Here is an 18,723-nt window from a genome sequence, read left to right as displayed (position 1 = left end):
ATTCCTTCACTCTGCTCCAAACTTCGACATGTTGCAGCCACCACATTCAAACATCCAGGTAAAGCTACAGCTACTGGATCAAGCATTGATGAAAAACATGCAATTGGTCTCCTCAGTTTTCCATGCTTCTGGATCAACACAGAAAGTGCACATCCATTTCTCTCACTGCATACCTAATGCAGGTACTTCACACAAACCATCTCTCAATTTTCTAAACGCTGCCAATTCCTCCTTGTTCAACTCAATGGGATCTTTCACATCACTTCTCATCAATCGCACCAAAGGTTTTGCGATCAAAGAGAAGTTGCTGATCCACTGATGACAGTATCCAACCATTCCCCAAAACATTCTCACCTCTCTTTGAGTCATGGGAGCTCTCATTCCTTTTATAATTCTGATTCTGTCTATGGTTATTTTTCTTAGTCCTTTCTCAATATTATGTCCTAAGTACTGTACTTCCTTTTTGCAAAACTGTAATTTTGATGGTGACACTTTAAGTCCTCCATCTGCCAAATGATTTAACAAAGCTATCGTGTCTACCTCACAGGCTTCACGTGTTTTTGACGCCACCAAAAGGTCGTCAATGTATTGAACTAATACAGAACTTTCGGGCATTTCTAGACTCTCCAAAGACTTCTTTAATAACTGATTGAATATTGAGGGGCTTTCTGTATACCCCTGTGGGATTCGGCACATGCCAAAATACGCTCACCAAAACGAAATGCAAAAATTTGCTGACTGTCGTGGTGCAATGGGATGGAAAAGAAATCATGACACAGATCAATCACTGTATACCATTCTGCATCATGGGGAATCTGATATAAGTCCCCCAAAAAACAAGAGAGAGAGAGGGTAATGAGGATCCCGAACCCCCGGTCTGGATATGAGTATAAAACAAAGGAGGGAGAGAGATGCAGTCGAAAAAGATTCAATCGAAAAGAAGGGGGAGAGAAAGAGAAAGGAATAATTCATGGCAAAAGAATTTCCTATTTGGAAAAAGACCCATCACTCACCAACCTGGTTGGTGACATGCTTCATCATCTGGGTCCCACCCTGACCGCCGAATGCAGTCAGGGTGTGCTTCGATGCCTGGAATTCCAGCGGAGCGGGTTTTTGTGTGTGTAGGTGAGTGAAAACGTGAATGATGAAAATTAAAAGTGATATATTAAAAGTGTCAGCGGTGTGCTTCCTAATAATTTAATATGAAGCCACTTGGCACGATTAAAACCTGTGAATAGATATCGTAACTGGTATTAATGGCCAGTGATATCAGTGTTGGTATGTGTGTGTGGTCAACATGTTTCAACCTTTCTAGTAATTCTTAGGTTTTTGTCAGGACCAGGAATTTGAGGAACAGGGGGTCTGCACTCGCTAAGGTGCACCCACACCCTGAACCTCTGTACTACACCTTTATTAGAGAGTAGTTTGTTGTGCCTTCAAGCCGTTCTTGAAGGATGATTCGGATCTGTAAAAGTAAAATCCGAAAAAATAAACTTTCTATTGGAATTATTCCCATTAACTCTCCACGCTCACTTATTATGGTATGCAACATGCAACGTGAGTTGTGGCATGCAATCTATTGTGGGTTGTTGGGGGTGGTTTTTGCATGTCTCAATCCATGTATAGGGCATGCATTGTTGATTTGGCGAAAATAATTATTATTAATATTCTCGCATCACGTGCATTAGTTGTGCCTGTCTGTTGGCAATACAAGAAGGGCATACGTGATGATTCACACTATCAAACATTTCTAGTGCAGTGCGCGTATATTTGTAAAAGTTTAGACAGAGACAAACAAATAAAGAGCGCTCAAGGACTCACGTTAAAAAGGCTAAATATAAAGCCTCATGGTTCCCGTGGGGAGCGTGGGCTCTGAACCATTGCTGTGATAGAAAAGGAAACAACATTTTCAGCTTGATTTGTCTTACCTTGATCTTGTAAGGCCCTTCTATAGTTGGAGTAGGGATACACTTACGTTCTCTCACCGGTACGCCCGTTTACACACCTACTTCGGGGTCCCACAGTTACCGAATGCTGGCGCCGTGTCTATCACGGTCGGTATTTAAGAGAAAATGCTTCCGCCCTTGTGACTTGGGGTGTGGTTTAATTGGGTCATAGGGATCAAGGTAAAATTCTGTATTTTGTGAAAAGTAATAAGGGTTCTGCAATAAAGAGGTGTTTATTTGCAGATGTTTGCTGAGTCATAGGGCTCAGCTTAAAATTCAGTAACCCGTGTAAATAATAAGGGTTCTGCAGTAAAGAGGTATATTGCAGAGAAAAGGTAACAATGGATTCTGATTGAAACCTTGGTGTGTGTTATAACAATAAACTGAGAAGAAGAGATAACAGAGACCAAATTCATCTACTAAGTACTGAGTTTCATGGTATATTGTCGTTCAGCCCTGTTATGTTACAAAGAGTGTATTCTGACTTTCGACAGATTCAATAACAGTCCAAATCATATCATTTGGAGTGTGGTTATTGCTGATAAAATGTTCTGATATAAGATCACTGATGAATTTGGTACAATGGGGCAACATGATACCACAATTTTATTCACCTTTCTCAGATCTTGCACTATCCTGAATTTCCCATTAGGCTTTTTCAGTCCCATTATCGGTGAATTACATGGACTACTCATTATTTCTCTCAAAATTCCTTGCCTGATCATTTTCTCTATTACAGGAGTTACTCCTTCAATTATTTCAGGTGTCAATTTGTACTGCGGAACATTTGGATATGTTACTCCTTCCTTTACTGTTACTTTTATTGGATCTACATTTCTCATTAGCCCTACATCTTCTCCAGTGAAATCCCAAACTTCTGTTTCTACAGACTGTCTCAATTCTTTAGGTAATTCATTAGGGTTGAATACAGCATATGTTTCAGTAACTTCATTTTCTCTGTTAGCTATGGTCATCTTATACAATACATCATCATCCGGTGTTTCAAAGGCTATTCCATCCAGAGTACAGAATATCATGCAATTCATTTTGCACAACAGATCCCTACCTAATAAATTCACAGGACTGGTGTCGCACACCACAAAGCGGTGCATTTCTGAAAATTTCCCTATGCTAACTTTCACTGGTTCTGTAAGGTATGTTTTAATCTGTCTGTTGGACACACCAACTACTTGGATCGTTTCACGTTTCATCCGAGAGAGGAAGATTCTTAACATCAGCTGATCTAACAGTTGATCGAGTAGCACCAGTATCCACTAGGAAAGTAATATTTTTATTATTAACCTTCCCATCTACAAAAGGTCTGGTCTACTTCTAGAGTTGCGCCAAGTACGCAAGTACTCCCTTCGGCACCGTCAATAACTTTCTTCTGAGTCACTTTCATCGCGTTGCAGCCAATACTGCGAGACAGCGCTAGCGCGTGGCAGCTTATTTACCTGTTCTTCATTGTAGAATCCCGATTCACTACTATACTTCTGTGAGTTTCTGCTCTGTGGAAAAGGCAGTTTTGGCACCTGATTCTGTGGGGTAACAACTTGCTGCTGTTGCTGCAGTTGACCACTCACCTCATGCTGCAATGATGGATTTTCATTGTTAGTACTCGGGGAAATTTACACTCGGATTTCCAATGCCCTATCCTACCGCAATTATGACATGGAAATTTCTTTTTAGCTTCCTCAATATTCCCTTTATTTTTCCCAGGATTAAATTGCGGCTTTGACCCTGCTTGTTCCACTAATTGTGCTTCTTGTCTCTCTGCTACCTTTACCTGTGCCCACATTGCCTTCTCTCTTAGTTTCTGCTGTTTTGCTTCAATTTCATCACTGAAATATTTAGCATGTCTCAATACTTCATCTATTTTCTTGTTTTGCCAATCTCCGTATGCTGTTCAATCATTTCACTAATCTCTGGACGGAAACCATATACAAATCTGTATACAAAATGACAAATCCTTTTCACTCAGATTCTCATCGCCGCTAAACTGCTTAAAAGCTAGTATTAGCCTATCATAATATGCATGTACTGACTCTTTACTTTCTTGGTGTGTTCGATCAATTTTTACCCAATCTGTCTCTTTAGGGGGCACTTTGTTTTTCAAAAATACCATAACCTGTTCATATTTCTTCATTACCTCGGGGTCTGGAGCTCCTGTTTTAGGATTCCTAGGATATTCCTGGGTTGGCAAATTTATCATAAGCTTGCACTCTGTCCTTAAATCTGCTGGTACAATTATGTCAAATAGACTATTTGTGAGAAAGTGCCATCTTTCTTGCATGGTATGCCCCCACTTTTTGCTAAATTGCTGAATGAACTTTGATTGAGTGTACCCTGGGTTCCTGCCAATCAGGTGCCCAGGGCCTATGTTCCTTCCTTAAACCACACAAACTTCAAATTGGCAAACCCTAGCCACATGTCAGCCCCTAGTAAATGGTACCCTAGGTACCCAGGGTCTTGTGGCCAGGGAAGGCCTCTAAGGGCTGCAGCACTCATTGTGCCACCCTCAGAGGCCCTGTACCCTTACACACACACACTGCCCTTGCAGGCTGATTGTCTGGGTGCACGACAAAACAAAGAGTCGACATGGCACACATCACTGTGTACCATGCCCATCACCTACACTGCCAAGGCATATGTCAGCCACCCCTCTAGCTGGGTGCATTACGCCTATGGTGTGGGCACAGGAGCAGGAGCCCTGTGCCCCTACAGTACCCGGGTCCATTCCTGGGCGCTGTAAGTGCAGTGCTGTCATTTAAGAGTACATGGTGCTGAGAGCTCGTCAAACACGAGCTCCACAGCACCATAATGGCAACACTGAAGCCTGGGAAGTTTGGTATCAAACTTCTCAGCACATTGAACCCACACTGATGCCAGTATGGGATTTAATGTACTAAGCACCCCAGAGGGCATCTGAGAGATGCCCCCTTACAGCTAACTTACAATCCACGTCTGCTCTGAGGCTGCCCAGGCTGCCACACAGCAGACACGTTGCTGGACCCCTGGGTGGGAGAGCTCCTGCTCTCCCGGGCCTGCAACAATGCACATCCTGGGTGAGGTGAGAAATCTCCTCCCCCAGGACGAGCAAAGGGAAGCTTCAAAGGCATGCCGCCATTTGGAGTTTCCCCAGGCCACTGCAACCCCCCACTCTGGCGGGAAGCTTGGCCGGAAACCCCATACAAGGACAGGGGATGTGCCAGCCTGCCCACCCCACCCCTCAGGTGGGGGAGGCGAGGTGAAGCACATCTCCGGGCTCTCGCCATCTTGAAGATGGGAGGCCCTACCCTATCAGGATTAGGCTACTGCCCCCCTCCCACAGGAGAGAGGCAGGATAGGGGGTGTACCCACCCCAGGACAAGGACCCATTGGTCCCTGGCCTTCACCTACCTGTAACGCCCCTAAATCTAGTATTTAGGGGCACCCTGAACCTTCCTTCCTCAGATTCCAGATAGAAAACTAAAAGAAGAGCAAGAAGAACAAGGACCTGCCCTGCAGCTGCTAAAAAGAGAAGAAGACACCAACTGCTTTGGCCCCAGCCCTACCGGCCTGTCGAGTCTCGAACCTGCACCAGCGCGGCATCTCTCGTGGCCAGCAACCTCACCAACCCCGGAGGACCTGGCTACCTTTTGGCTCTAAGCCCCTGGGACTCCCATGAGTAGAGGCTCTACTCAAGAAACCTATGTTTAACCCCTGGCAGCAGCCCGGAACCACGGACCCAACACACTCTGCACCAGCCAAGCCTGGCCAGTGCCGGAGTGGACAAAGACCCTGAAGACGACCCCACGGCGACTGTGACCCCCAAGTCCGGCACCCAAGGACCCCCCTCGACATTCCGGAAGAAGCCTGCAGCCTCAGAACAGAGTGCCACCCCAACCGCGATCAACCAGAGGGTAAGATTTCCGACATCAAAAGGCACCCCTGTACCCGGCGCCCTGCGGCCCCCTGTGCCCAATCCCTGGGTACCCACCTAACCTACAACTACCCAACTTACCTCTCGAAGTGGTGGTGGCACCTGAAGCATCCTCGTCCCCGAGCTTGCAGCCTTTTTCCAAACCGGAACATTCCCATTGATTTCCATTGAGCGCCCGACGGCTCAAAAGCACCCTGCACCCAGCCGCCCGAGTGGCCCTGGCAGTGCACTCTCTACACTAACCTACTTCCCCACTTGCCCTGAGTAAGTGACCAGGAGCCCAGCTCCCACAGCCGCGTGGCTTGCCAGACAGCAGCCACCAACCAAGGCCCCCCTATCCCTCATAGGATAACATTGGGCCTAACTCTCTCTGCACCCGGCCGTCCTGAAACCGCTGAGGGTGAACGAACTGTACCTACCTGACACTGGGGGACCCCTGAGTCTATGCCCGGAATTTCAACTCTGCCAGTCGAGTACTTACCCTTAAACCGCTAACTTCATTTTCCTCATAGGGTAACATTGACTGGCTTTTTCTTCAAAAATCTTCTAAGTGTGAACTTTTCAAAACTGCAAATATTCACCAAAAATCAGCCAAGTGACAAAAACGAATTTACTCACCTGCTCCTAGGTGAGCTCCCAGTGCTGGATCTTGGTGCCCAGCCCTGACTCTGAAAAGTGTCCACAACTATACTTACCTCTAACTCATTTTTCTCCCATAGGAAACCATTGTCTGCTTTTCTGTGAAATTTCTTCTAAGTGTCTATTTTTGCAAATTTTTGCAAATTTGAAATATTCTTTTAAAATCGTACCATTTCTGCAAACGAAATTACTTACCTGTTTTTGATAAGGACCCCAGTCCTGGGTCTAGGTACCCAGTCCTGGATTACTAAAGTAACGATAAAGTACTCTACTCTGCAATTTGAATTTCTTGCCATAGAGATCCATTGAATGTTTTCCTTGAAATATTTTCTAAGTGCTAACTTTTGAAATAGCTAAATATTATTTAAAAATCATTACAGTTATTAAGTCGACTTTCATCACTTGATTCTGAATACTGACCCAGGGCTGGATCTAGGAGCCAGACCTGGAATTCCAAAAGTAATCTGAAAAGTAATTTATGACAAATAACCTGAATTTACCATTGAGCTCAATGCATGGTTATGTTTAGGAAATAGGATTGTTTATTGCAACCAACTGTGACTGTTTACAAAAATTTATTGCTCAAGACAAAAGGATTTATATTCAACCTCTCATTCTGAGAAAGTATATTTTTATCCCCTTTGTGGTTCTAAAAATAAAACAAGCATATATTTTATATATATAAACCATTGGCCTAGAGTTCAGTTATTGAGTGTGTAAAACCATTTGCTGACTGAGTGTGTACAATAAATGCTTTACACTGTCCTCTGGTACTGCCTTACTGCTCGACCAAGCTACCACTTTTGAGAGTAAGGTCATACCTAACTTTGACCTCTATCAGCCTCTGGGGGACTGTGGACTCTGTACACCCTGTACCTATTAGGGCACAGTATATACAGAGCCACTTTCTCACACTATTCAAATCAATCCATAATACTTTAGACAATTTTACAAATCTGTCTACCTGTCTGTACCACTCGACGGGCTTTTCACGCAGTCGAGGGAAATCATTCGTAAAAGACAAAATATCCTGTCTCGTCCATGGAACATGTACATATCCTCCTAGAATCTCTCTCATAGGGCATTCTGTCACTACCTTTTCCTTTTCTCTTACAGGGAATTCTGAAAATGTCTTATCTGAGGTATCATCGCATTTTCTATACCACCTGCTTCTCCATTTTTCCACATCTCCCCATTTTCTCAGCAAAATGATAATGTCCTTAATTTGACCTATTCGTCCTGTGGTGTTCATATTTTTTTTTTTTTTTTTATTTTATTTTATTTTTTTTATTTTATTTGGAAATCACAGTTGCATAAACATAATGAAGTAACCAATGAGATACATGTTTTTGCGCTTAAATCATAAAAAAATTCAATACATAAAATATATGGAATAGTAATGATGTTAAGGAAAGCACATTAAGACTTAATATACAGAAGAAAAGGGCATGATTAGAAAAGATGAATAATAGTTACATCCAATTTAAGCTTATTTATATACAATTTATACTATCGTTTTTCCAATCCTCAATTGGTTTCCAAATTTCAATACCACGTGCTTTCGATTTAGTTCCTTTACAGGCAAAGATCGCCTTTTCCTGGTTATACATCCCTAATAGCCTAGAGATCCAAATCTGAAAATTTGGAGGCTCGGTATCTTTCCACCGGGCGGTAATTATTATTCTATAGACTGAAGTACCCAGGAAAAGAGATATTTCTTCTGCCTTAGTATGATTAAGTGTGTTATCTTTACCCAAAATATATAATGTAGGAGATTCCGCTACAGGGTGCCCAAACACTTCCTGCCAGAATCCAGCAATCATTGTACGCAACATTGTTAGTTTATCACATTCATATAACATATGTATTAGATTAGCTGCTGTTCTACCACACCTTGGACAGTCTGATGTAGGCCTTTTCCCCCAGGAGTGAAGTTTGGCCGGAGTAAAATATAAGTCAAAGATGGTTTTATAAAGTTGAGCTTTCAAATTAGATGACATAAACACCTGGGTCGATAGGGTCAGAGATGAATCAATATCAACATTAGGGTTATTTAATTTCCGAGACCAACCTACTTCGGTGGATTCCAAATCATCTTGCCTGTTTTCTATTAATATATCATACAAAGTGCCAATCCTTGACTTGGATCTTAACATACAGTCGATTAAAGCGATAGTATCCAAAAATATATCAGCGGCTTTGAGATTTAAGATTGTGTTGATTTGTATGAATTTGAATACACTATTTATTGGGATCGAAAATTTGGATTGCAGTTGTTGAAATCTAGGCCCTTGGGGGGCGAGTAGAAAATCTCCTATCGTTAATACTCCTAAATTTTCCCAGAGTCTAGAGATAGCGTCATACATATGAGGTGGTAATATTGATGAATGCCATAAGGAAATATATCGGTTATATTTTGGTATTTTCATGTGTCTCATAATTTTCCTCCATAAAGACCAGGCGCTTGTTACAACTTTAAATTTTACTTTCTTGAAGTAGGACGGTTCAATCTGTTTTATTAGCAAGCCATTGGCCCTTTCTCCAATAGATAATTCAAATATTAAGGGTATGTAATTTGTCACTCCTTCCTTTCCAGTCGGTCTAGCCTCGAATAATGGCTTCATCTGTTGAAGAAGTGCAGCCCATAAGAATAAGCTCAAATCCGGAATTGCTAACCCTCCTCTAATAATGGGTATGGAAAGCTTCTGGAAGATCTCCTAATCTTCCCATAACCCCACATGAATTTACCCATATGGGATTCGAAGCCCCTTAAGATTATATCATCAACTAGAAGAGGGACCGCACGAAAAAGATAAAGAATCCGGGGTAAGATATTCATTTTAAGATAGTTACCCCTTCCTATGATCGATAAGTGTAGTCCGTCAATCCTTTTCAGGTCTATCTTTACTTTCTGCAGCAATGGTTCGTAATTGATATTAACTATCTCATCTATTTTGGCGGTTATTCGAACTCCTAGATAGACAGCAGAGTCGACCCTTCTGGAATCAACAAAGTTAACATTGCTAGTGCAGATAACCATCGTTTTATCCCTATTTAAGGAATAACCAGATATCTTGCCAAATATTTGAGTAATATTTCAAGTATAGCCTCCGTTGGTTGTGGTGTCATTACTGCAACATCGTCAGCATAAGCTAATATTTTTGTATGATGATGGCCCAATATTACCGGTTTGATAGCCTCTGATTTTAGTAATTTCAGGATAAGAGGGTTTATATAAAGGGCAAAAAGGAAAGGTGAGCATGGGCAGCCCTGCCTAGTCCCTCGAGATATTTCAAACAGTCCTGATTCTTGCCCCATTACCACTACCCTTGCCCTTGGTGAAACATATATTGCCTTAATAGCTTTCATGAAGCATGGTCCGATGTTTGTTCTAATATGGCCCACAAAAATGCCCATGATACCCTATCGAAGGCCTTTTCGGCGTCTAGGAGGATCATCGACACCTGATCCCCCATAGCATTCGCAGCATCGAACAATGTAATAGCACGTCGGGTATGATCCGTAGTACCCTTGTCCGGAATAAAGCCATGTTGCCACGGGGAGACCAAGCGTTCGACGACCCCCCTGAGCCGATTAGCCAGGATCTTAGAATAAAGTTTCGAGTCTGAATTTATAAGGGAAATGGGTCGATACGAGGAGGGCAGGTGAGCCGGTTTATCTTTCTTTGGGAAGATTACTATGTTCGTTTCTTGCCAAGACCTAGGTGGAATTCCACATACCTGAATCCCAATAAATAAGTCGAGTAATAGAGGCATTATACTATTGCCCATAATTTTGTAGAACTCAAGGGGTATTTTATCCGGCCCAGCAGCCTTTCCCGTTGCGAGTTCTGCTAGGGCAATTTCCAATTCAATTTGAGTTATATCTTGATCTAATTCAAGCCTCGTGATATTATCTATACCTGGTCCAATTTCATGCTCGATTGCCCATCTAGATAAAATTTCCTTAATTGTGTAAAAATTTAAAGAATCCTCATTATTATATAATTTACCATAATAATTTTGAAAAACTTCTAGAATCGATTCTGGTGTAGTGTATTCTTGGCCTTCTTGTTCAATACGCGTGATAGAATTAATAGATTGGCTCTGGCGAGTTCGAAGTGCCAGCTGCTTGCCCACCCTATCCCCCATTTCATAGATCTTATTTCGGTGTGATTGGTATATCTCAGCCTGCCTTTAGGTGAGTTTGGTATTAATCTCAGCTTTAAGTAACGCCATCTCCCTTACAATTGGACCACCATCCCTACCCTGTGCAATAAACTTAGTATGTTTCTCTTCTATTTCCGCTAATTTTCGTAGCTGTAAGTCATTATGGCTTACCTCCTCTTTCTTCTGTCTGGCTACATAACTAATTGTCTCCCCTCGTATTGCAGCCTTGAAGCAGTCACACCATGCCTCTGGATGTGCTATAACGATTATCGTCAATAAATCGCTGCGCCCAATTTTTCATATAAACTACGTAGTCGTTGTTTACCAGTAGCTTCCTGTCAAAAGACCAACTTGAGCGGGGTCTATACATGTTATTTATATATACGGTGAGTATTAGAGGATTATGATCCGAAATAATCTTTGGTAATTTACTAATTTGTGCAGTACTCGTCTGAGTTTTTGATATCCAAATATAATCAATGCGGACATATTTCTGATGTGGATAAGAAAAGTATGTATATCCAGGGTCAAAACCATGCTTCAGATCCCATAAATCAACCAAGCCTAAACTCTTTTAGTTGGACGGCGGCATTAAATACCCTCGGCTTATGACCAGCATATATTAATTGATTTTGTGTCTGTAGTGTATTTTTTCCAGGGAAAGAAATGTTAAAGTCTCCACAAAAGATCAGCTCCTGAGGCCAGCTTGAAAGTTCAATCTCGAGGTCATTAAACATTGTAGGATCATCGTAATTAGAAGCATAGATAGAGCATATTGTCATTCCACTTTTGAGTTCAACAATCGCCCATCTACCAAGAGGATCAGCCAATTTACGCGTAGCCTCCCCCAAAAAGGTTCTTGCTAATATGGCGACCCCCCTTGTCCTTGTTGTTTGACTTGTACAGACTAATAGGTTAAACCCCGGAGCCTTTAGAGCTTCTCGCTCTGCCCAAGGTATGTGGGTCTCCTGGAGACAAATTATATCTAATGAGTTGGACCTTATTAACCCCCACACTTCATCCCTTTTTTTCCTGTTATTTAACCCCGCCACATTCCATGAACACAGTTTTATTTTCGCCATATTATATTGTAGTTGAATTTCGAACCAAGTCTACTTATTGAAAAGATGAGAAAAATCTCAACATCTTTAAATTTAATAGCCCTTTTTCGATTCTTAACACCGTATTTGCAACTGTGACCACCAATTTTTTTTTTTATTTTTAGCTCCCTCCCCTCCCCCCCCCACTCAAGGTCCCACTCCCTAGCCCCCCACCCCTTCCCCACCTATGAGGCAGCCTGGGTTTTCATATTTTCAATATCCTTTTAGGTGAAATCTACTCGATATGGTTTCTGTAAGGCTTTTACCTTTTCAATATCAATGCCCATCTCATTTGCCACTTCCTCTAACCTTTCATGTAACTTCTTTGCTCTCCAGGTTACACTTTTACACAAAAATAATAATTCCTCATCCTGATAGGTTTTCAATTTCTCTGTTGGGATAGTCCCTACTATTAATTCTTCCAATACCATTCGTAACTTGGCCACATCAATTGATTGGGATTCTTTGTCTTTCCTCTGCAAGCTTCTTAACCATTCACTTAAATCCTCTGTTGATGGTCCTACTGGTTTCTCTACATCTCCTTGTCCAAAATCTTTTTGTGTTTCTGACACTGTCTCTATCATTGTCATACGTCTCTCTGCACAATTCTGACCTACAAATGGGTTATTTGAAAAATTCGATTCAATCACACTCATAGTCTGTCTCCATGGATTCTCATTCTGACTCACCCTTGGTTGTTCAACCGGTTTATTACTTCTGTAAGGGACTGTCAAACAATGCTCACTGTCCTTCTGTTTGTCAAAAATAGGCATTACTGGTCCTATCGTTACTGGAACAGTTACCGCTTCTAGATTCTTAGTCAATTCTCTTATTTCTCAGTTAATTCTAGGGTCGTTTTTGCTAATTCTACAGAATTTTCTCCATCTGTTTTTTCTTCGGACCTCTTTTCTACTTCACTAGTAGCATTGTTTTTACCCAAACTTAGGGATTCGATTTTATGATTCACATTGTTTCTCTCATTGGGGCACTTGGGGTTAATATTTCGGGTTCTGGTCGATACGGTGGTGGATTCCTATAGAACATATCATCCAGAACATCATCCTCTGACTCATTCACTCCATACCCTCTCGACTCCACATTATGCCTTTTTTCTACACACTTTCGTCCTTCATTCTCTCCTATAGTTCTTAAAGGGAACACACCCTCAGTCATACTCGCATCCCGCCATCTTCTCATTCGATCATTATGCGTTTCATGTCCATATGGTCTTCCAAACAGGTACCTATACCCTCTACCATTTCTTTGTTTCTCTCGTTCATGCATTTCGTCTTCCCATTACGTCAAAGCCTCAAACTGTGTCGGTCTAGGTCTTGGTTCTAAATTCATCATTTTCTCTCTCCAATTTCTCAAAACAGCCAAATTAAATGAACCCTGTTCTGGAAAAGCTAATACTCCGTCTTCTTTCGTGTATCTCACCCAATTGTCTAACCAAATACAAGTATGATACCCATATTTCGCAATCATAAAGGATGCGGGGGTTTTCGGTGGAGGAAGTAACTGTCCTTCCCTAGTTTTGACCGGTTGGTCCTTCTTAAACCACTTCTTGATTATTCCTAACCATGACTTCTTCTCTTTTTCTGGTGGATTGTAATACATTTTCTTGTCTTTCGTGTGTCGCTAGTCTCTCTTTACAATAGTACCGTTATTCTATCCAATCACAGCGCGACTCACACTAACGCACCAATTCAGAGCATCTACGTCACTTGTCACAATCCTCAAATCCCAGCACGACTCACACTAACGCACCAATAAGGAACGTCTACCTCACCCTGTATTTCTCCACTCCTAGCGCAGCATACACTAATGCACCAATCTGGAGCGTTTCACAGTTCTGACCGACTGTCCAATCCCAGCACGGTCGTTCTGACGTCAGCAGCCGCTGCGGCAGCTCTTGCTCCTGCTCCTACTTCTGTCTACCCCTCCTTTACAAATCTGCTCAGTAAGTTTTTGTTTCAATTTCTACACTTCTGTTAGTAACAACATAGAAACGTCTCCATTGTCCGCTTCGCTAACCAAAGAACAGCAAAAGACCTTTCTCACAAGAATTCCGTCTTTCCCGAGAGCAGCGCTTACCTCTGCCCTACTACGGAATCGTTACTTCCGTTGATAAAGTAGCACATCCCTCTACTTCACCCTTCTAACAAGCATTAGCTAATTGTTTCTCTAGTATTTACGACACATAGTTGGAGACCCAATGCTCCTGAGAAATAAACCCAGAGTTTCGCAATTAACCCAAATACCTTTACTTTCACGCATGTTCACACAAGAAAAATGTAGTACATTCACACAGAATCCTGTCTTTCCCGAGAACAGCGAACAGTCTGTTCTACTAGAGAATTATGACATACGTTAACAAAGCAGCACTTACCTCTCCTTTGTCCTTCTAACAAGCTCAGAGAGTACCTATTACCTTTCCAGTGATAAGCGTTATCGGAATGCCAGTTGGATCCCTGGTACCTAAGACCAGAACTTCACAGGTAACCTTCGCTATCATACACTCTTCTCTCACACTATAAATGTCTCTAATGGCAACACACGACGATGCTACCGAATCGAACCCAGACAATGCGTTGTGCAACTTCAATTGTCACACGCTTCCCCTGTGTACCTACAGGGCAACAACAATTCCTTCTTTCCCGAGAGCAGCGCTTACCTCTGCTCTACTACGGAACCGTTACAAACTTCCGACTTCCTACATCCCAGAAGCCATGCTAACAACATATAACTCAACGCAACTCAACATAGAGTGTTAGTACATAAATCAATATCAATCAATAATCAATAAGCAATGTACAAGCAATAATCACCAAACCAAAACAATAACAACCATCATCTTGCTACCAGAAAAACTGCTCCAGCGTGGAGTGCAAAAATCCCTCCCTCCGTCACAGACCAAAGATCTCACATACATATACTATCCATACATTCGCTGGTGGGGCCCATAACACCAACATTCACTCACCATCAATCTGTTTTTCTTGGGAGGCGATTATCTTCCAAACGCTGGCATGAAAGGAATGATCTTTTTACCCTAATGAGCAACAAATCTACGCGACCTTCTGATACTCATTAGGCCCTGAACTTCACCTTTTAGTATTTCTCTCATCAATCGGGAGGGATCAGTTAGTTGCAGGTTTAGGTTGATTTCCAATTCTCTAATTTACCTTTTCATGAATACATTTTCAATGAATAAACAACCCAACTCATTCTATAGTTATTCAATTCAATCTTTATCTAAATAATGCAAATTAAATCATTCATTTAATCAAGTCGCCAATCATATTTACCTATTCTGGCTAATTGTCGTCCTCTATGTCAAATCTGGCAGATCTGGTAAATCTATGCCCATCAAATTTAGTAATTTCAGTTCATCAGGAGTTTGGGCATTAATTCAGTCTGTCAAAGATTCAGAGAAACAGCTGTCCTGCAGCGTCACCATCCTCTCCGTCAGCATAACGTCAGGAAATCGAGAAAAGCCAGAAACGAATCCGCACCAACCTCTCTAGTCTACCATAATTTATAATAAAAATCATTGACAAATTGTAACAAAAATGGGTCTTCAGCTCCTCTGATTGGTCAATCTAAAATAGCCTGACAGGGTTCACACCAAATAATGTCTCTTATGTCATCAATCTTGCTTGTTCTGGTTTTTAAAGGCATCTTATTGTTCTTTCTGAAAAGCTGGCTTGCTTCCCAGGACGACCTTGATGGGTACAGTCTGGTTAGGGTCATGGCAAGGCCACTGTAGCTGGCGTCAGCGCAGGCTCACTTCACCCTAACCTCATACAGCGTCGACGGTCGGGTTAGGTACCAGAGGCAGCCATTTTGTGGCAGACCCAAATGGTCAACTTATGCAAAAAGAAACACAAAACGTAATTAATACATAAAAATGACTATATAAATGTTATTCCCTCACTAATACCCATAAGTTTATGTATTTATCTAGCAATAAGCAACACTCAAGCGGTTTATACTTACAAAATAAAGCACAAATCACAAATACATCACAAAAGCAACATATATCATGCAATATTCTAATTGTCTATCATTAGTATGCGTACATAATTTAGTTTACGATTTAATAAAGTCATGCAAAGCAATCCCACGTATATTTCAGTCATTAAGGTTGACTAGTAACTTCCACTTCAATCCATTAGTTCAATTATAATTAATTAATCTAATTAGTATAAACATGCAAAATGGGGAGGGTATACAACATTTTTGCATTACCCGCTCTAGCAATACCAACCCCGGTGGTGGGTCTGCGAACCAAGATCATACCAGGAAGTCCTGGAGAACAGAACTGCCAAAGAAGCAGTCTCTCCGGATTTGGCTGTCCAGGCAGTAACAAACGTGTGCAGCGAGGCCCACGTTACTGCCTGACAAATGTCCTGCAGAGGGACTCCCCGTCCCAAGGCAGTAGTAGCCGCTGTGGCCCGAGTGGAATAGGCCCTCAGCCCTACAGGAGGATCCTTCTTAGCCAAGGAATAACAGGCCTTAATGCACAAAACGACCCATCGAGAGATGGTCCGCTTGTGCACTGCCCGCCCCTTCTTAGCGCCCACGTAGCCAACGAAGAGTTGGTCGTCCACCCGGAACTGCTTGGTGCGGTCCAGATAGGAGAGCGCACGTTTTGGGTCCAGACGGTGGAGCCTCTCTTCCTCTTTCGAGGGATGCAGAGGCGGAAAGAAGGTGGGCAAGGTAACAGACTGCCCGATGTGAAAGGCAGTAACCACCTTAGGAAGAAAAGAAGGGCGAGTCCGCAGAACAACCTTGTCCGGATGGACAGAGATGAAAGGAGCTTTAGAAGAAAGAGCCTGGAGCTCACTCACTCTCCTGGCAGAGGTGATGGTAACCAGGAAAGCAGTCTTGAGTCAGAAGACGAAGAGGACAGTTATGAAGTGGCTCAAAAGGAGCGCACATCAGATAGGTGAACACAATATCCAAGTCCCTCTGAGGCATTACAAAGGGGACAGGAGGAAACATGCGAGTAATGTCTTTTAAGAATCTATTAACAACAGGGGACTTGAAAACAGAAGGCTGATCAGGAAGCCGTAAGAAGGCAGAAACAGCTGAAAGATATCCCTTGACGGTGCCCAGAGCAGAGCCCTGCTGGGCCAGGGAAAGAAGAAAGAGGAGAACCTCAGAAAGAGAGGCGGAAAGGGGATCCACAGTCCTTGCAGTGCACCATGCCACAAATTTGTTCCACCTGCAGGCATATACCGTTTTAGTGGAGGGAAGCTTGGCTGCCAGAATGACATCACATACTTCAGGAGGCAAGTCAAATGGCATCAACTGCCACCGCTCAATCTCCACACATGGAGGTGGAGGCCGGAACGGTTCGGGTGAAGGACCGTCCCCTGCTGCTGCGACAGAAGGTCCTCCTGAAGAGGCAGTCGAATCGGGGGATCGATTGACAGACTGAGTAGCTCGGGATACCAGTATCTTCATGCCCAATCTGGAGCCACAAGGATGACTTGGGGCTGGTCGTGCCTGATCTTCTTCAGCACTCTGTGCAGAAGTGGTATAGGCGTATAACAGACCGCAACGCCACTCGCGACGAAAAGCGTCTCCGAGCGAGTGCTGCCTTGGAAATTCCAGAGCGCAGAACTGATGACATTGCGTGTTCTCTTCGGTGGCGAATAGATCTAACCAAGGCTCTGTCCATCGCCGAAAGAGGCCTTGCGCCTCATCCGAGTTCAGACGCCATTCGTGATCCATCATGCACCGGCGGCGGATTTCGTCCTCCCTGGCGTTCAGAGATCCCGCCAGGTGTTGAACCACCAGGGTGATGCCCTGATGTTCCAGCCATGTCCAGAGGCGCAGAGCCTCCTGACAAAGGGTCCACGACCCCACCCTGCCCTGTTTGTTGCAATACCACATGGTGGTGGAGTTGTCTGTGAAAACCTGCACTACACTTCCCCGGACAGAGGGAAGGAATGCCTTCAGTGCAAGCCGGATCGCCCACAACTCCAATAGGTTGATATGGAGCCGGGACTCCGCTGGAGACCAGAGGCCTCTGATCTCCGCCTCTCCCATAAGGCCCCCCCCATCCCTGGAGGGACGCATCCGTCACCACTACGTGCTCCGGTTGGGGTAGGGAGAGGGATCTGCCGCTGACCCAATCGCGGTCCATGAGCCACAAATGCACCTGTCTCGTAGTGCCCTCCGAGATCAGGACGTGGTCGGACAGGTCGCCCCGATGTTGAGCCCACTGGAACTTCAGGTCCCACTGCAGAGCCCGCATCCGCCACCTGGCGTGATGTACCAGCAGGATGCAGGAGGCCATCAGACCCAGCAGCCGTAGGACCATCCTGACCGAAACTCGGGATAAAGGCTGAAAGATCGGAATCAGAGCCTGAATATCCCAAACCCGCTGTTCGGGAGTATAGACCCGAAACTGCGCCGAGTTCAGAACCGCTCCGATGAAAAGGAGCTTCCGGGAGGGACTCACATGTGACTTCGGCACGTTGATGGAGAGCCCCAGCAAATGCAGGAGGTCGGCCGTAGTCTGGAGGTGGGAGACGACTGCCTGGGGCGAGCCCGCCTTCAACAACCAGTCGTCGAGATAGGGGAAGACTGGGACCCCTAATCTGCGCAGATGAGCTGCGACCACCGCAATCACTTTCGGGAACACCCGAGGGGCACTGGTGAGGCCGAAGGGGAGCACGGTAAACAAAGTGCTCGTGGCCTACCGTGAACTGCAGGTAATGCCGGTGGGCCGGCAGGACGGGGATGTGGAAATATGCGTCATGCAAGTCCAATGCTACCATCCAGTCTCCAGGGTCTAGGGCAGCCAGAACCTGAGGTAAAGTCAGCATCTTGAATTTCTCCTTCCGGAGGAAGGCGTTGACGCCCCTGAGGTCCAATATAGGGCGTAGGCCCCCCTTGCCCTTCCTGGGAACCAGAAAGTAGTGGGAGTAACA

Source organism: Triturus cristatus, chromosome 3_1 (genome assembly GCF_964204655.1).
Source record: "Triturus cristatus chromosome 3_1, aTriCri1.1, whole genome shotgun sequence".
Taxonomy (NCBI): domain Eukaryota; kingdom Metazoa; phylum Chordata; class Amphibia; order Caudata; family Salamandridae; genus Triturus; species Triturus cristatus.
The sequence above is the reverse complement of the archived record's forward strand: the minus strand, read 5'-3'. Positions refer to the sequence as shown.